The sequence below is a fragment of the Mastomys coucha genome, unplaced genomic scaffold (assembly GCF_008632895.1).
Source record: "Mastomys coucha isolate ucsf_1 unplaced genomic scaffold, UCSF_Mcou_1 pScaffold22, whole genome shotgun sequence".
In the NCBI taxonomy this organism is placed as follows: Eukaryota; Metazoa; Chordata; class Mammalia; order Rodentia; family Muridae; genus Mastomys; species Mastomys coucha.
In genome coordinates, this window is record NW_022196905.1 from 46725998 (window position 1) to 46744363 (window position 18366).

An 18366-nucleotide genomic window follows, 5' to 3' on the forward strand; every position below is an offset into this window, starting at 1 on the left:
TTTAGCATCATTGGACAGCGAGCTATGAGTAAGAAGCCTGTAAGATACACCTGAACTGAAATGTAAAATATGCCCTGCATTTAGAAGACTTTTTAAAACACTAGAAAAGTCTTACATTTTACACTGAATGCCCGTTGAAATGACTGAAATACCCTAGTGTTAATTCATTTCCTTACTCAGAAGATGGATGTTGGAGCCACTCAAGCTAGGCGTGGGTGCTTGGAACTGAACTCAGATCCTCTGGGAGAGGAACCCGTGTTTTTAAGTGCCCGAGTCATCTCTCCAGTCTCATACCTGTGTGGTTTCTCTGTTGTAGCCCTAGCTGTCCTAGAACTCGCTCTGTAGACGAGGCTGGCCTCAAACTCACAGAGATCTACCTGCTTCTGCCTCCTGAGTGCTGGGATTAAAGGTGTGTGTGTGTGTGTGTGTGTGTGTGTGTGTGTGTGTTTATGCATGTGCACCTCCACCACTACCCAGCTTCTGTTTTTCAGACAGGGTTTCTGTTGCTCAGACTTACCTGGAACTCTCTGTGTAATAGGTCGGACTTGTCTGAAACTTAAAGCGATTGTCTTGCCACTGCGTAGGAATGCTGAGATTTCAGTAGTGTGCCACTACTGTGGATCTGGCTCTCTTTCCTGGCTACCAGGACATTTCAATGCACACACAGCTCCTTGGTACATTTCTGATACAGGAAGCGTGAATGATAAAACCATAAGCCTAACCTACCAGAGTGTTGGAGTCTTCTTTCCTTTAAATATGAAGTGTGGCTTTTCTAGTATTCTTAGAGCATTCTAAAATTAATTTTACACAATTCAACGAAGAAACTTTCTCTGTTAAATGCAGCTAGGATCGATAAAACTACTCAACCTTATGAAAACATAGGTATTCTCTCCCCAAAATATTTTTATTAGTTATGAGATCAAGACAACATTTAATCCCAGGAGACCCTGACAGCTAATAGAGATCATACCTATCCCTGTCTGTTACAATAAAAACTTGATAGCAAGACATAACTGAACAGGACATTTTCTTGGGACTTGTAGCTTATAGGAGGTTTTGAAGGTCTAATCTAAGCTGTGGCTCTTAGGATTCTGGAGTCAATTTAGAGTCATTTTCCTTATTGTCATTGTATCTACCTCCTTACGAAGTTCTGTCCTTCAAAGATTTTAAATATGTGTCAGTGTTACACATTGACTAATTGCCATATGAATTGGATACTTTGGAGTACTCGGGCACTATCCCTCCAGTCTACAATGATGTTATTTCAGATAACAAAGGCTATGTGACCTTCATTCAAACGTACCTGTTGATATACCTCAAACACAAGTGATGATAAAATCTATATGGCTTTGCTCCTGGGAGTGTGCCAGATTTGATGACTGGGAGGAATGCCGTATTACATTATCAGTGTGTTGAGAGGAGGGTCAAAAAGTGGGAGCTTAATGTCAATAAAATAGAGACAAAGTCTGAAGAATCCTTGAGCAGGTAACATTAGTGAGATTTCATATGTGACCTAAGCCTTGACCGATTTGCACAAACTTACATCACAAACTAACCTCAGTGTGTTTGTTTGTTTGTGAGGTCTAAATCTGCAGCTGCACACACTCTAAGTACATTCTCTGTGACCTTAGCCCCTGAGCTGTTTCTTATAAATGCCTATATTGGTATTCAATATAGGTATAAACGCCTGTATTGAGATGGCTCAGCTAGTGAGGGCTCAGCCTGAAGATCTGTGTCGATACACAGAAACCACGTGGGGAAGGTAGAGGGAGAAAATTGCTTCCACAAAAGTTGTCTTCTGATGTCAGTATAAGCACCACAGTCAAAACCCTTCTTCCTTCACACACACATGCACACGCACATGTATACATGCATGCACATTAATAAATAAATAAGGAATGAATAAATGAATAACTAAGTAGATTTAAATGCCTACATGAAGAAAAACAGAACTCTTTTCTACCTATCAGAGGTAGCCAACAAACCATGGGTTTCTAGTACATAGACTGAGTTGCATAGTTGCAACACTGGCCAATGACATGAGTCTTTTGCTTTATCTCCGTCTTCCTGCAAAGCCCCACTTCTGGAACCACTTCTAGTTCACCGACTCCCGAAGTCTGGTCTGCTCCCACAAGTTCTCATTGTGCCTCATCTTCTCCTCTCAGTAATCTGGGGCTGAATCTGTCCCTCCCTTCCACACTCTGAAGTTCAAATTCCTCCACTGAGTCCAGCGGAAATTTGATGATAACCACCGGGCTGTAAAAGTCGCCAGAGGGCAAGCATGCTGTGTGATCAGGTTTTTCCGACTGGCTAAAGTCCTCAGTTCCAGCTAGCATGCATTTGGGCTGTCTTGGGGCTTTCAGACAAGAACGGATCTTTAGGCAGATGTTGTAACGTACCTATAATCTTATCGAAAGAAAAAAAATATTCAGGTCACTTTTTAAAAAAATTTACTTCCATATTTGCTTTTTCTTTTCGAGGCGGGGTCTTATGCATCCAAGGTTATCTTCAAACATAATGTGTAGCTGAGGATCACCCTGAGCCCCTGATATTCCCACTCTCTTTTTTGGGTACTGGGATGCCAGGGCATGAAACATGCTAGGCAAGCACTCTACAAATAGAACCACATTCCCAGCCTGCTTTTCCACATTTCCACTATGGTAGGGTACAACATTCATAATGTGAAGGAGGGAAATGAACAAACCTGTGGCCGTGTGCACACATGTGGGCAGATGTGTGTGTGTGTGTGTGTTTGTGTGTTTGTGTGTGCGTGTGGACACCCAAGTGTTGCTCCAATCCCTAGATATTGCCTTTGGGATCCATCCTGTCTCTAAACCTGTGGGATTCACGTTCTCTTTCCTCAGCTGAGGATTTCTAAGTGCTAGTTGTGAATGTTGACATGCATTTGGGCTTCTGGGCTCACTTCTCCCTCACCTTGCACATGTCCTGTCTGCTGTTCCTGGTCATTGAAATGCAGCTTGGTCTCACTATGTCCTTTCTGTCAGTCCTCAAGTCACCACACCCAAGCTATTTAAAGCCACTTGATTTCCCCAGAACTTGAAAATGCAACAGAGCTGATGATATTATCATTTGGAAAGCTTACATCTTATGGTCAGATCATCTGAGTCCCTCCTGGTCTGACTTTCTTCTTGGCTTCAACCTCCATCCAGGCATAGGACTCTTTAAGTCCCGGTACCACAGATGTCCGTAAGGTGCATCAGCTAACCTACAGGCCAAGCAAGGTATGCACACCCTTTACTACACAGACTGGTTGAACTTCCTTCAAAATTGCAGGTGTGGACTGGGGAGATGACCCAGCAGATAGAAGTGCTTGCTCCATAGGCCTGACAACTGAGATCACTTCTCAGAATCCACAGTAAGAAAGACCTAACTCCCTAAAGCCCTCTGACTTTCACAAGCATACCATGGCACCCACGTGCTCACACTCACATGAACACATTATACTCCTACACACACTAAGAAATTTAAATTAAATTAAATAAGTTGCAGATGCCCTGCTGTACCTGAACATGAGCATTGGAGTGATTTTTCTCTTCCTACAAACATTGCTCCTCACTGCCCTCCTGACCCCCCCAAACAACTTCAGGCAGACACTGTTCCAATGGGGGCTCTCAATTTCCAGAACCCACTGATAAGCAGGATCCAGGAAAGCTAGAAATCAGTCTTTGTAGAAATTGTTCCTAGTCATTCTGACTAGGTGGTCCTTCATTTGGCCTTTAAGAATCTGGGCAAAGGTCAACCTCCAGGACAGCTTCAGCTTCAGCCTGCCACGCCTTCCCTTTATCTTCCCCTCCTTTCCTATCTTTCTTTGGCTTTCCTTTTCCTCTTCCACCCCTCCTTCCGTTTCCTTTCCTTTTACCCCTCTCTCCCCCCTTCCGTTTCCTTTCCTTTTACCCCTCTCTCCCCCAACTGCTTTTCCTGCATTATTCCTTTTTGCCATAATGACATAAAAATTTATTGTCATTACGGGGTCGTGAAATTACAAGCCATTGTTTAGTGCCCCATTTATATTTTTCTTCTGCCATTTTCCACTTTTCTCTCATAATGAACTTATGTTATTTTTCATTAGTAAGAAAATATAATAAGAGTTGGAAAGCCTCAAATGACAATTGGGAACCTGGGCTTTGCCCCAAAGTCTATTCTTTTTTAGGGATGATACCTCATTTCTCTCCATAGATATTGTTTTTCTTATAACGCAAAAGAAATATTCCATTGCATTCCATTTTAATGTGTGTGTATGTGCATATGTATGTGTGTGTGTGCATGTGTGTGTGCATGTGTATGTGTGTGCACATGTGCATGTGCATGTATTTATGTCACATATGTGTGTGTGTGTGTGTGTGTGTGTGTGTGCGCGTGCGTGCGTGTGTGTGTGTGTGTGTGTGTTGTCACAGCATAAATGAGCATGTTAGAGGACAATTTTCACATGGGCCTGGGAATCTAACTCAGATCATCAGGTCCAGTGTCCAGTGTCTTTATCAACCATCTCAGTGGCCTCAAATGAAATGTTTGAAATGGTGGTATGTGCCACAGGCAGGAAGTTCTGGCTTTTGGCTGCTGGGGTAAGGATTCAGAAACAGGAATGAAGGTCAAGGTTCAAGGCCGTCTACAGAGAAGACTACACCTTTCCCAGCCCTTCCCCCCTCCTTTGCTCTTGTCTCTTTCCACCCTCACTTCCCATGTCTCTGGGGATCCATGGTGTCTCAGAGAAGCTTCTCTTTACCTACTTCCTTCTCAACAGGAAGGCCAAAGAATTGGACCAAAGGCTGACGGTGGGGCTCTGTGAGGTGCCAAAGACAAGCTCTCATCTACCCCCCTACACTGGTGAATGTCAGTGGATGCCAGTGACTGCGGCAGGCGTGCTGCACCTACACAGCTAGTGCGGAAGCAGTTCTACCTCCAAGGAGTATCACCTGTCCCGGAAGAGAGGCAGAGAAATGGTACCCAGTATGTCAACTTGCTGGGGAGCTAGCCTCAGCCTGAGAGCAGATTCTGTCTATATCTTTCATCTTATAGTGTGGATGTGTTTTGAGAGCCTCTGAGGGTCCATTGTACTAAAGAAGTGGTCCCTAGCATGGCAAAATCAGAAGGTGCAATGATGGTAGGTCCCAGTAACTCTGCAATTAAAATAAAAGTGTGGGGGCTGGAGAGATGGTTCAGCGGTTAAGAGCACTGACTGTTATTCCAGAGATCCTGAGTTCAAATCCCAACAACCACATGGTGGCTCACAACCATGTGTAATGGGATCTGATGTCCTCTTCTGGTGTGTCTGAAAATAGCTACAGTGTACTTACATATAATAAATAAATAAATCTTTAAAAAAAAATGTGTGTGTGTGTGTGTGTGTGTGTGTGTGTGTGTGTCATCACAGTACACATGTGGAATTCAGGAACAACTTCCACATGGGTCTTAGCATGCACAGGGTCCCAGATTCAATTCCCAGCACCATATAAATAAATAAATAAATAAATAAATAAATAAATAAATAAATAAGATGGATGGTGGTAACCTACATGCCTTTGATCCTAGCACTCCAGAGGCAGAGGCAGAGGCAGAGGCAGAGGCAGAGGCAGAGGCAGAGGCAGAGGCAGAGGCAGAGGCAGAGGTAGAGGCAGGCAGATCTCTGAGTTTAAGTTCAGCAGGGTTGACAAAGCAAGTACCAGGACAGTCAAGACAAAGAGATAGATAGATAGATAGATAGATAGATAGATAGATAGATAGATAGATAGAAGACCCCAAAAGAATAACAAACAAGTTGCTATCTCCATCTAACACCTACATTAACATCCCCCTGAGCAACAATATTTGTGAAGTCAAGGGATTGGTGTGCACTCTTATTTTTCTAATAAATGGTAAAGTGAATGCATAGTCAAATTACTATAATTTTTTAGAGACAGGGTTTCCCTGTGTAGCCTTGGTTGACCTGACAATTGCTATGTAGACAATTGCTGGGCAGCCTTCCAAGTGGTAGGAGTGCGTGTGCCACTATGCATGGCATATTACTAGAACTTTAAAAGTTCAAGCAGATACTACTCATAACAGCTCATGCTCCCCATGGCCATCAGTCCAGGCATGAAGGGTGTGTTCATGAAAGCACCTCCCATAGGCTAGGTGTCAGTAAGGCTGATATGCACACTTGTGTTCATTGTAAGAAGCAGAGGGAGGGGAGAGAGGACCCTAGATGCAGAAAGAGGGACAGGGGAGGGAGGGAACAGCAGTGGGGCCTCAGTTGTCATGAGGAGAGTCAAAGGAGACAAGGGTGGTGTTTTCCTAGAAGGGGGAGCAAAGGTCAGCAGGCAAGGGTAGTAGGACCTTAGGACACTAGAGCATTGTCTGCCAGGCAGACAGCACCAGGAGGGAATCAAGGGAGAGAAGTCAGATGAAGATAAAGAAAAGCGGGCTGGAGAGATGGCTCAGCCGTTAAAGGCTAGGCTCACAACCAAAAATATAAGATAAAGAAAAGCATGCCTGCTCTTGTGGAAGAGTTTGAACTCTGTCCTGATGTGCACATGGGGGGTGGAGGGTGGGGACAAGAGCTTTAGACCTAGGAGTCATGGGGTCCATTGTGCAGCTAGGGAGGATCTCAGGAGAATGACTCTGAGCGGCTCCAGGGAAGTAGGACACTGGTTGTCTGGACCAAGGTCCACACACCCTGTTTCTTCCTTCTGTGCTTCCCTTGGTTCTTAAACACAGCTTTCCAGTGGACCAGGCCATTCATTTCTGTAGAAATAAGTGCTCTGTTCTGTTGGCATCGTCCCAAAGAAGCTGCCCCTGCTTGATGGTGCAGACCTGACCTAGGAGCCATTTGTGGTCCCTTCCCCTGGTTCATGCTCCACAAGCAAGGCCAGGAGGGTCCCAGAACCCCCATCAGCACTGAGCATACTTGTCCTCTCTTGGGACCATTTCCCCTCTTCTCTGGTCTCAGGGATTGTGTTGCAGTGATCTGCGAAGCAGCCTCTCTCTGGGTGTGTGTGCATTCCCAGTGACTACAGAAGCCGAAGCAAGTGCCTTCATCTCACTGGGTCTCAGTTTGTCCACCTGGCAGGTAGGAGTGGCCTATCAATACATACACCCCATAAAGCTATTGTGGAGATGACATGAGGGTAGAGTACTTACCTTATGTGGCATATAGATATCCAATAAAGACTTAGTATGAATATTATAACTTGTCTTGTCACGGGAGATGTTATAGCCAGAACCTGCTCCCCAGCACCTTCCACAAGTCAGGCTTTGCTACTTGTCTTCAGTCCATCAATGAAACAGATGAGTAATAGTAAAAATGGAAAGAATTTGATTTAGTGTAGCACACTGGAGAGAGGAATAAAGAGGTTCAGGACCCCCAAGCGCATTTTAATCTATACTTTTGTTTTATGTGTATGGGTGTTTTACCTGTTTGTAGGTCTCTGCACCATGTGTATACTGTGCCTGAGGAGATCAGAAGAGTGCATCAGACTCCTTTAGGACTGGAGTTACAGGCAGTTTTGAGTTGTCACATGGGTGCTGGGATCTAGAAGGGTAATTGATGTTCCTAACCATTGAACCATCTCTTCAGCACCGTGGAGTCCTTGTCTTAATTACCTGATACTCAAAGGGAGGTTGTGGTATCTGTTCTAATATTTACACTACTGCTAGTATCTCTTCATCTGTCATTTCAGCTGCCTAACACATCCTAAACTAGGGGCTTAAAATAGCAACTATCATTTCTTTTCTTCCAGAGTTCTAGGAATGAGCTGTACTCAGCAAAATGGTGGCTTCACAAATCCTTGCAGTTAGATGGTGGCTGGGGTTAGAATCCATTCAAGATCTTGTTTTGTCACATGGCCTACAGTTAACATGTGGCCTGGATTGATTCACAAGAAGGCACCTAGGGATCAACAGAAAATGTTCCAAGAAACTCATGGGGTTGTGTCATCTCTTATGACCTAGCTTCAGAAATCACACTACTAGCTGGGCCTGTTGACATGACACACACCTGTAATCCCAGCACGCTGGAGGTGGAGGTAGGAAACTAATGAATTCAAAGCTATTCTGAACAGCATAGGATCTCTCTCTCTCTCTCTCTCTCTCTCTCTCTCTGTCTCTCTGTCTCTCTGTCTCTCTCTCTGTCTCTCTCTCTCATACACACACACACACACACACACACACACACACACACACACACACACACAAAATCACCACCACCAGAGAAACTCCAAAACTGCTTCTGCAGTGAGTCTCTGAAAAGAGCGCTCTTCCATTGTGGGAAATGGAATCTGTCTTTTGACAGACACTTACAGGTACATTTTGAAACCACCAAAGTGCACCCTATGGTCACAAATCATTTACTTTCTTCCCTTGTGTCTTTTCAAGACCTCTATCCCTCTTTTGCTACAGCACCAGACCTAGTTAGTCATCCAAGATCCGGTCACCTACATTAACTCGAGTATGCATGAAGATCCTGGCCAGTGATTTCTCAGGTTTGCATGCCTTGAGTGTCATTTCTCTCATTTGGAAGTCCAGTAAGATCAGGACATAAGTCACAAGCCCTTTACACGCCCAGCATTCACTAGCAAGAAGATCTATTGTAGGCCCTCACATTCAGGGATGAGGGATAAGACTCCTTTACTGATCCAGTTCATGGAGCAGGGTCCTGTTCTTGTGTTGGAAATGCTGCATAGCTAGATGTGTCTTAGTACATAAAACTCTGATTTTCCATAACTACATAGCTATATACATATACATATGCATGTACATATACACACTGTTATATACATAAAACAAAAGTACAACTTGGAGCACCTGAAACCACAGACACTGACAGTCACTCAGTTCTGAAGGCTGAAGGTCTGACACGAAGATTTCAAAAGAGCCATGCTCCTTGTGGTGGTTTGAATAAAAATGCGTATGACCTTGGGACTAAGGCGTGGCCTTGTTGGAGAGAGTGTGTCACTAGGGACAGGCTTTAAGGTTCAAGCTAAGCCTAATGGTTCACTATTTCTTCCTCCTGCCTGTGGATCCAATCGTAGAATTCTCATCTCCTTCTCCAGCACCATGTCTGCCTGGATGCTGCCCTGCTTCCACCTTAATAACAGACTAAACCTCAGAACTGTAAGCCAGCCCCAATTAAATGCTTCCCTTTATAAGAGTCACTGTGGTCACAGTGACTCTTGACAGCAGTAGAAACCTTCACTAAGACATTCCTCCTAGAAACTGTGGGGCAGCCCTTCCTTTGGCATTCCTTTGTTGGAAAATGCATTGCACCCCTCCTCCAAACTCTGTCTGTGTGTCTCCATGGTGTCTCTGTCTGTGTCTGCTGTTCCAATTTCCAAATTTCCCCTGTTACAATGGCCACCCAAAGGAACTCATTCCACTCACTTTCCTTGGTGACACTTCTTTTAAATCAAGGCACATTGTGGGGCTGGAGGTTAGGATCTTGTGGTAGTTTGGGTGTGATATTTCTTGTAAGTGTTGAAAACGTTTTGTTTTTCTTTTCAAGATAAAGTCTCTCCGTGTAGCCCTGGCTATCCGGGAGCTCATTATATAGACCAGGCTGATCTTGAACTCACAGAGATACACCTGCTTCTGCCTCCAAGAATTTTAGGCATTTTAATATTGGTCCCAAGCTGGTGGCCACTTAGAGAGAATTAGAAGGTATGACCTTGCTGGGGGAAGAATGTCACTGAGGGTGAGTGGGCTTTGAGGTTTCAGAAGGCTCATGATGGTTTCAGTTAGCTCTCTCTGTGTCCTGTTTGTGGTTTGGGATGTAAGCCTTCACCTCTCAGGGGCTGCTCCAGCTGCCTGACACCTGCCGCCTCTCTACTCTACCATCATGGACTTTAATCTTCTGGAATCAGAAACTCCAAATAAACCATTTTTTTTTCTTTAAGTTTTCTTGGCCATGGTGTTTATCCAAGAAAAATAACGAATACAGAACAGAGTTTGACTCATAACATCTGGGCTCAGTGAGAAGGTTCTCACCCAGATCTCTGAAGCAACTGTTGTCACATGCTGACTTGGCTGATGTCACCTCTTCTTTACTTGTATGTGATGCTGTTATCAACTAGAATGTATCTTGAGCTCTCTACACACAGCTGGGAATCTCAGACTGTCGCTGTCAAAGAGAAGAAAATCAGACTCCATCTCTCGAGGACAGACTTATCAATGAATTTATACATCTATTTTAAACTCACTCTTGGTTCCCTAGTCACTCTTACTGTTGTTAGCAAAGCCATTCTGTAAAACTCTGACCATAATATTCTCTTAGTTACAATCCTTTTTGTGTGTCTGTTATGTACATGCATGGGTGTATGTGTGTCCATAAGTGTATATGCAGATGTATGCATGCATGTAAAAAACCTGAAGTTGACTTGAGGTGTCTTCCTCAATTGCTTCCCATCTTATTTATTGAGTTGAAGTCTATCTGAAAGCAGAGGTGCCCAGTATAGCCAGCCTAGATAGCCAACTTTCTCTCGGAATCCCTTTTCGCTGTGGTGATCACAGGTACCTGCCACATCTGCCTGGCTTTTTACACGGGTTCTGAGGACCTGAACTTTGGTTCTTTTTTTTTTTTTCCTTGTTTTTTTGAGACAGGGTTTCTCTGTGTAACCGTGGCTGTCTTGGAACTCACTCTGTAGACCAGGCTAGCCTCGAACTCAGAAATCTGCCTGCTTCTGCCTCCCAAGTGCTGGGACTAAAGGTGTGCGCAGCCACCACCCTGCTGAACTTTGGTCCTTATATTTGCACAGCAAGAACTTTATCCACTCTGCCTTCTTATGCCACCATGATTCTTTAATAGCATCTCATTGCTGGTGAGAGAGAAGCCAGACCTTCGTTGTTGCTCTTGTTTCACTCTCTAGATCAGGGTGGCTTTGAACTCACAGAAGCCCACCTGCCTCTGCCTCCAAAGTTCTAGGATTAATGAGGTGTGCCACCACATTTGGCTAGAAGCCGAACTCTCGAATTCAACCTCTAAGGCTTCCCCGTCTGCTCTCCCATCTACCCTAGACCATGTAGAGTCCAGGATTGTCAGGGTGACATCGCCTTGGAAGTAATGGAACATGACTTCCATTTGAGGAATTTTCCAGAGCAATACAATGAAATCAAAGCAGGCCTAGGCAGACACCCAGAAGAGAACAACTCCCACCCAAAACACTTGGCTAGAAAGACAACACAAGTTACTGCATCAGAACTGACTTTGTGACTTGTACTCGCCAAAGGCATGTGTGTGTGGTTAGCCACAGGGGCCTTTCACCACCCATCCACCCAGTGACATCAGGGGAGAGGAGATCTGGTCCAGGAGTCCATTCTGAAATCAGTGCCTACAGTGCCTATGTGGATCCATTGGCTGCGTGACTCCATGCTTAGCTGCTCTGGCTCCCAGGTTTTGTGTGGGAAAGGACATACTCTAAGCACTGCTTTTGGGGGATTGGACTGCTAACACACATCCCTATTCTCTACAGATGAATAAATAGAGTTTCAAGCATTCATCATCAGGCTCCTGGGGGTGGGGGAGATGGGAGCCAGTCTGCTTTGCAGTGTGCCTAAGGGGCAGCTGCAGATTTCTGAGCCCGTGGCGGCCGAGGGGGGACTGGAGAGAGGCAAAGGGAGGCAAAGGGAAGGTCTGAGGAAGCAGTGCATCTCAGAACCTTGCAATCACTTCCTTTGGTTCTCAGCCCTTGATCCTCTGCCTCACCCTAATCTCAGCCTGGGACACTCATAAGGAATTACCACGATACAGAGTCATCTTGACTCACAGACAGCCTTGCTGTAGAGGGGAGGATAGCTTTCAGTTAAATTCAGACCTTCTCCAGTTGCCTCTAGTTGGAGAGGTCCTTTGTACAGAGAATCAGGCTCCTGATGTGACCAAAAAAAAAGCAGGCAAACTTTCATAACTCTTAGATGCCCCATTGTTGGTCTGCATCCACCCCACCACAGGATATGGCCTCTTGGGAAGGTGGAGTGGGGAGTTTGAATGTGCTTACCCTACGCTGCTGCCCAGGGTGAGTGCTGGGCTGTAGGGAAGCACCAAGACACAGTTCTGGGGGTGGGAAAGTGCAGTCTGAGACCTGGGAAAGCCAGAGCTGGTTTGGAAGTCCCCGGGTCTGCAATGAGGTTGGGGCTGTGGGGTTCTCAGACTTTTAGACATCCAGGCATGGCTGGGCGTCTCAGAAGAGCAGAGAACTAACTTGGAGTCCCAGGGCTGAGGACAGCGTCTGGGGGTGGTGGTTGCTGGAGGAGGAGAAGGGGAGCCCTGGATTGTCCCAGAGGTGTTTGCCCTTAGCTTGGTGGAGGCAGGCTTGGTGGTAGTTGTGGCTGGGAGCACAGAGAGGCCTTCTATGGCAGAGTTAAGCTGCAGCTGAATGTCATCGCCTTTGATGAAAGAGACAGTCCATGGTTCTATACAGTTTATTGGTTGTTCATGGTGGAAAATGGATGGATAACGTACCATACCCATTTCTCAGGGTAGCTCTGAGATTAAATATCTTTTACAGAGAGGAATGTCTGGGAAGGGAAGCTTACTGACCAAGCCCTCTGGGCCTCTGGGTACCTCATTAGCATGGAAAGCTCTTGTTTTGAGCCTATGTAACCATAGGACATGTTTCTCATATGTGAGAAGCATGGCCGTGTTCCAAGTCAGCAGTCTGGCAGGGAGCTGGGAGTCACCTAAGCCTCAGTCAGGTGTGTGCCCACCGAGTCTCCGGGTCTCAACTTGCTCCATCTTACCATACTTCCTGTCATGGTTTTAGGTCACACACCCCAAGACTTCAAGGACAGGGCAAAGAGAGACCTACGGTGACAAAGGTTTCCATTTACTCAATAGAAGAATGAATGCCAATAGGACTGTTGAGGGGTAGAAGTCTGCACCCAGTTCCAACCACACCCAGCTGGCTAATAAGCAGGTGTCCTCTAGTCTAAAAACAAACACACGACCCTAGACTTTTTCTCATGCCCAGTTCAGCCTCTGTTAATGGAGAGATTCATTGGTTAGCACTGTCCAAAAGTCACTATGAGGTGTAGAATTTGGTGGAAGTCCTTTATTTATTTACTTTTTTCATGGCTGATCAACTGTGGGTTGCTGATGGCATAGAGAGCTCTAGACACCACTGAGTAGGATCTAAGGGCTCTGGGATGGACGGAGATGTCATTCACAGAGGTGGGACAGGTGGACGATGCACTTGAACCCATCACATCCAGTGTGAGTGAAGTGACGGATAAGGAGATCTAGTTTGGAATGAGATAAAGGAAGGGGACAGTGGTTGCACATGTGAACATTGTATTTTCAGTGTGAGTTATGCAAGGGGCACAGGATGGGAGAGAGATGGAACTAGAGGACAAGGAGAGGTCTCAGATTTGCCCGGCATCTGTCCTGGCCAATGTCTTGGAACTCCTTTCAAATCAGTGGGGTAATGTGGCGAGGCAAGACCACATCAGGTTGTTCCCAGTTTGCTACTTGGGATTAATGTATCGTGAAAGGAATAAAGGATGTGGATGAGGCCAATTATAAAGTCAGCAGTGTTAGGAACACCAGCCAGCAGGCTTTTCCACCCTGGGGACTTTCCATTGGTCCTGTGGCTTCTCCTTCTTTCTTCCCCTCTCACCCAGTTTTACTAAAGCCAGCTTGCCCTAGGAAGAAAGCATTTCATGGAGTAGAGCCTCTCTGGATGAAGAGGCGGATGTGGGTTCTGAATTGTTCTCTGGACTGCCATTGACCATAAGAGAGAGTGTGGGCAAGTTATTTTAGCCTCCTGAGTCTCAGTTTCTGCAGCTGTCAAGAAGATGGAGGGTTCATTGGGCTTCTACCTGAGATGTGTTTGGCAGGCAGCACATTCACATTCCACAGATGATAGTCACTTCCGAGTTGACTTGGTGTGTCTGGGTTTTGTCTTTCAAGTGAGGGTTGCTCGCTTCTATAATCTTCATAGGAATGGAGGAAGTGATTATAGACAAGTGCTTTGAGGGAGTTTTCCTTCTGCAAAACTTAGCGATAATGATACTAGACCTTTTCTATGTGTGGTGTCTTACACGGTCTGCCTCGCAGGATCTAGAATCACTCTGGTGTGTCTGAGAGGGGTTATCTAGTTAGGTTAATTGAGCTGGGAAGTATCGCCTTAACTTTGAGTGGCAATGTTTCCTGGGCCGGAGCCCCAAGCATAAGAGGAGGCAGCTCCTCAGTCTCTCTGCATCTTACTGCAGATCCCTGTGACCTGCAACCACGTCTTGCTTCTGCTACCAAACCCTTCCCTGCCCTGAGGGACTGTGTCCCCTTCAACTGTAAGCGGAACCAAAGCCTTCCATTCTTAGGTTGTTTTTGGTCAGGTATTTTGTCACAGTGGAGAGAAAAGTGACCAGTGGATAGGCCATTTCTCACATCACAGCCCGGATTCAGTACTTTGCACACACAAAGTTCTTCACCAGCAGGGTCCATTGTGATCTGATTTTACATAAGAGGAGAAACCCCAATAACACCGCTCAGAGAGCAGGACTGAGTAAGCCAGGAGCAGTGGCTTACTATGAGGAAAAGTGATTAAATCTCTCCAGCTTCAGACAGGGTACCTACAGCAAACCAAGGTACTGTTTCACCAAAGTCCTGTTTGGGGCACCTGTGAATTTATTGAGCTTATTTACAGAGCCTGTGTAACCCTCAACACAGCAGCACCACTGAAAAGTCTCACCATCATCATGTCTCATCATGGATGACAGTATCCCCATAGCTATATAAGCTTCTCTTTCAATTTACCTTCTACCGGTTATAAACTCTAGCACTTGCCTAGACTATGAAGCCCAGGCAATAGAGCGCAGTCAGAAAACTAGCTGGGGGTCCAGAAGGGAGCAGCTGGAATCTTGAGTAGAGGTCCAGTGACCCTCTCCAGCCTGTCCTTTTGCATGCAGACATGAACAGTCAACAGGCTGGAATCTTGAGTAGAGGTCCAGTGACCCTCTCCAGCCTGTCCTTCTGCATGCAGACATGAGCAGTCAACAGGCCCAATCTGAAGCATATCATTCAGGGAGGCATGACTGCTCTCAGAAGATGACAGTTGTTCTGCTTATAGGATGGCGTTTGGCAAGAGTGGTACATGCCTCTAATCCAGCACTTGGGTAGTGGATGTAAGATGATCAAGAGTTCAAGGTCAACCTTGGCTACTTAGTGAGTTTGAGGTAGTCTGGGCTCAAATAATAAAAAAAAAAACACAATAAAACAAAGCAAAAATATAAAAGTAGGTTTAACTCTCTACCCCTGCTGGGATGTTTATTTGTTGGAGAACATCTTTGTCCTTCTCCTTATTTTTTAAAAAAAAGGGTATTTAGGTAAGTGTTTTAAATTTCTTTTTAAAGACTTATTGTTTATTGTATGAGTAAGGGGGGCACACATTGGATCCCCAAGAAATGGAGTCACAGGCAGCTGTGAGCTGCCATAAGCGAGCTAGGAATCAAACCTGGGGTCCCCTGGAAAAGCAGCCATTGCTGTTAATTGATGTACTACCACTCCAGGCCCCTGAGATGAAATCCTTATACAATGAACTACTATAAAGTAGAAATTCAACAACATTTATTATATTCACAATGTTGCACAGCTACCAGCTTTGCCTAACTTACAAGCATTTCCTTTACTCATTAAGTAGTGTCTTCCTATTAAATTTCATTCTACACAAATCTATATTTGGGACCTACAAATCTATATTCTGTCTCTAGGTTAATCTATTTAGGACATTGCATATAATGAATCATATATGTAATGACTTTACCTATTACAATTTCTACACTGGGATTTACAGGTCTGTGTTCTGTCTCTAGATGGATCTTTTCAGGATACTGCATATAATGGAATCATATACATAATTTCTTTTAGAGACAGGATCTTACTCTGCAGCTAGGCCTGGCTTAGGACTCACTGTGCAGTTCACTATGGCCTCAGATTCATAATAATCCTCCCTAGAAATCCTCCCATTTTTAGCTTCCTGAATGCTAGGATTACAGTTGAGAGCCACCATGCTTAGCTCAATGTGTTTATTTTGTGTTTGTTGTTGTTTCTGGATTTTTTTTGCTTTTTGGGTTTTTTTTTGCTATTGTAGTGTTTTTCAGGTTTCTCCACAACATGACATGCAATAGCATCTTCGTGATGAAAGAGATCTTTTATTGTGCATGCAAAGCACAGCCTGTTTATCCGTTCATCCGTTGTGGGCATTTGGGCCGTTTCCACCTCTTGTGTGTCACAGAGATGAGCATGCGTGTAAACGTGCCTGTTTTCATTTCTGTTCTCAAGTCTTTGTAGCTCACACCTAGGAAGAAGACTGTGGTGCTGTGCGTTGATTCTTCATAAAACACTTTAGAGAAATCACTGAGCCATTTTAAGTTGAGTCACCTTACAGTTCCACAAGTAAATTTCTCAACATTTATTTTTGTGATGCTAGGGACTGGTCCCTCAGCCTTGTGCTGGTTAGACAAGTGCCTAACCACCAAGCTACACCCTGAGTCCCAGTACTTGTTCTTTCTGCTTCTTCTGCTTCTGCTCCTCCTCCTCTTCTTCCTCTTCCTCCTCTTCTTTTTCCTCCCCCCTCCCCTTTCTCCCGTTACTTCCTCCCCCTCCTCCTCCTCCTTCATGATCCAAATGAGTTCAGAAAGTGGTATCTCATTGTGGTTATCTAATGATGTTGACTTCTCCTGAATGACCCTTTGTGTATTTTCTTTGGAGAAACATCTACTCAAGTAGACATTTTTTAAAAATTGATTTATGTCTTCATCAGTTTTGTTGCTACAACAAAAGACACAGACTGAGTAATTTACAAGCACATGGGGTTTATTTCTTTCATAGTCTTGGAAGCTAGGAAGTCTAAAAGTTTAGCACCAGATCTTTGTTCTGTGCGATAACATGGTGGAAGGTGACACGGTGAGAAACCACACAGGAGAGTTGGAGACAGGATGGAAACTGAGCTTCTCTCTTTAGCAGAAGCCTATTCCTCCAATTACTAATCCACTCCACAATAGTGACACTAATCAAGTCACAAGCAGATGACGTTGACATAACTGCCTCTTAAGGGTGCCAACTCCTAATGTCTACAGTGCAATCCAATTTCAATGTGAGTTTTGATTCTTGTTGAGTTGTGAGAGTCCTTTGGACAGAATTCCTTGACTTAGAATAGGGCTATGTCCAGATAAAGCCATCATAAATTAAAATTATCATAGAACAAAAATGTACTAAACATCTACAATGTAGCAATCACACAATGAAGCGTTGATTATCTGCCAGGTATTCATCTTCCTGCTTGCTGGTAACGGGTCCCCAGACCTCAGCACAACTGACACCATGATGGACATACCATTCAGGCCATAAAACTCAATATGTAGACAGTATCACCAGCCACATTGAAAATAAAGATCTGGGCTGGAGAAATGGCTCAGTGGTTAAGAGCACTGACTGCTCTTCCATAGGTCCTGAGTTCAATTCCCAGCAACCACATGGTGGCTCACAACCCTCTGTAATGGGTTCTGATGCCCTCTTCTGGTGTGTTTGAAGACAGTGACAGTGTACTCACATATATAAAATAAATAGAAATCTTAGAAAAGAAAAAAGAAAAAAGAAAAGAAAGACCTAATCCATCGAAGCCCATAGTTATGGAAAAGTCTCTAAGCGCACTGACCTTCCTTTTGGCTTCTGTAGTTCTGCTTCTTCCTGGTTTTGTTAACTGAAATAGGTCTGTATTGTGGAGTTTCTACTACCTCACTTTAAGCTCTGGGTGGACTGTGCTACCAGCCCCTGCCCAGCCAGGTTCCCTTGAATCTGTGGGTGAAAGACACACACACACACACACACACACACACACACACACACACACACACACACACACAAGCTTATTTTTAATATACTTTTAGCTCAGTGGCTGAGCTCTTCTAAACCTCCTTCAGCTAGCATGCCCTGATCTTAACTCCCAGCTAAACACCTCTAAATCTTCCCTCAGTGTAGTAGTTGCATTGCTAATCTCTCTCCTGCTTCCCTAGGCCCAGTCAGGGAAGCTGCCAATGGTCACTCCACCTGAGAACTCACATGGCTGGTGGCTCTTTCTCCCTCCGAAGCATAGTGAATCTCTTTTCCCTCCTGTGTCTCTTAGCCTGTCTGTGGGAACCTGGAAGTCCTGCCTCTTCCAGCTAGCCATTGACTGCTAGTAACTTTATTCGTCTATCAAGAACAGACTGGGAAACAGGACCCTTGGTGTTCATATGCAGATTTCCCATCAAAGTGTCAGAAATACCTCCTTACATATGTCAACCCAGAATAGTGTTAAAATCTCACCCTGAGAAAGGCTCAGGGATACACTGGGATTCCTAACACTCAGCGTAGTCACCAGCAGGCTAATAAAGACTTTCTATTGG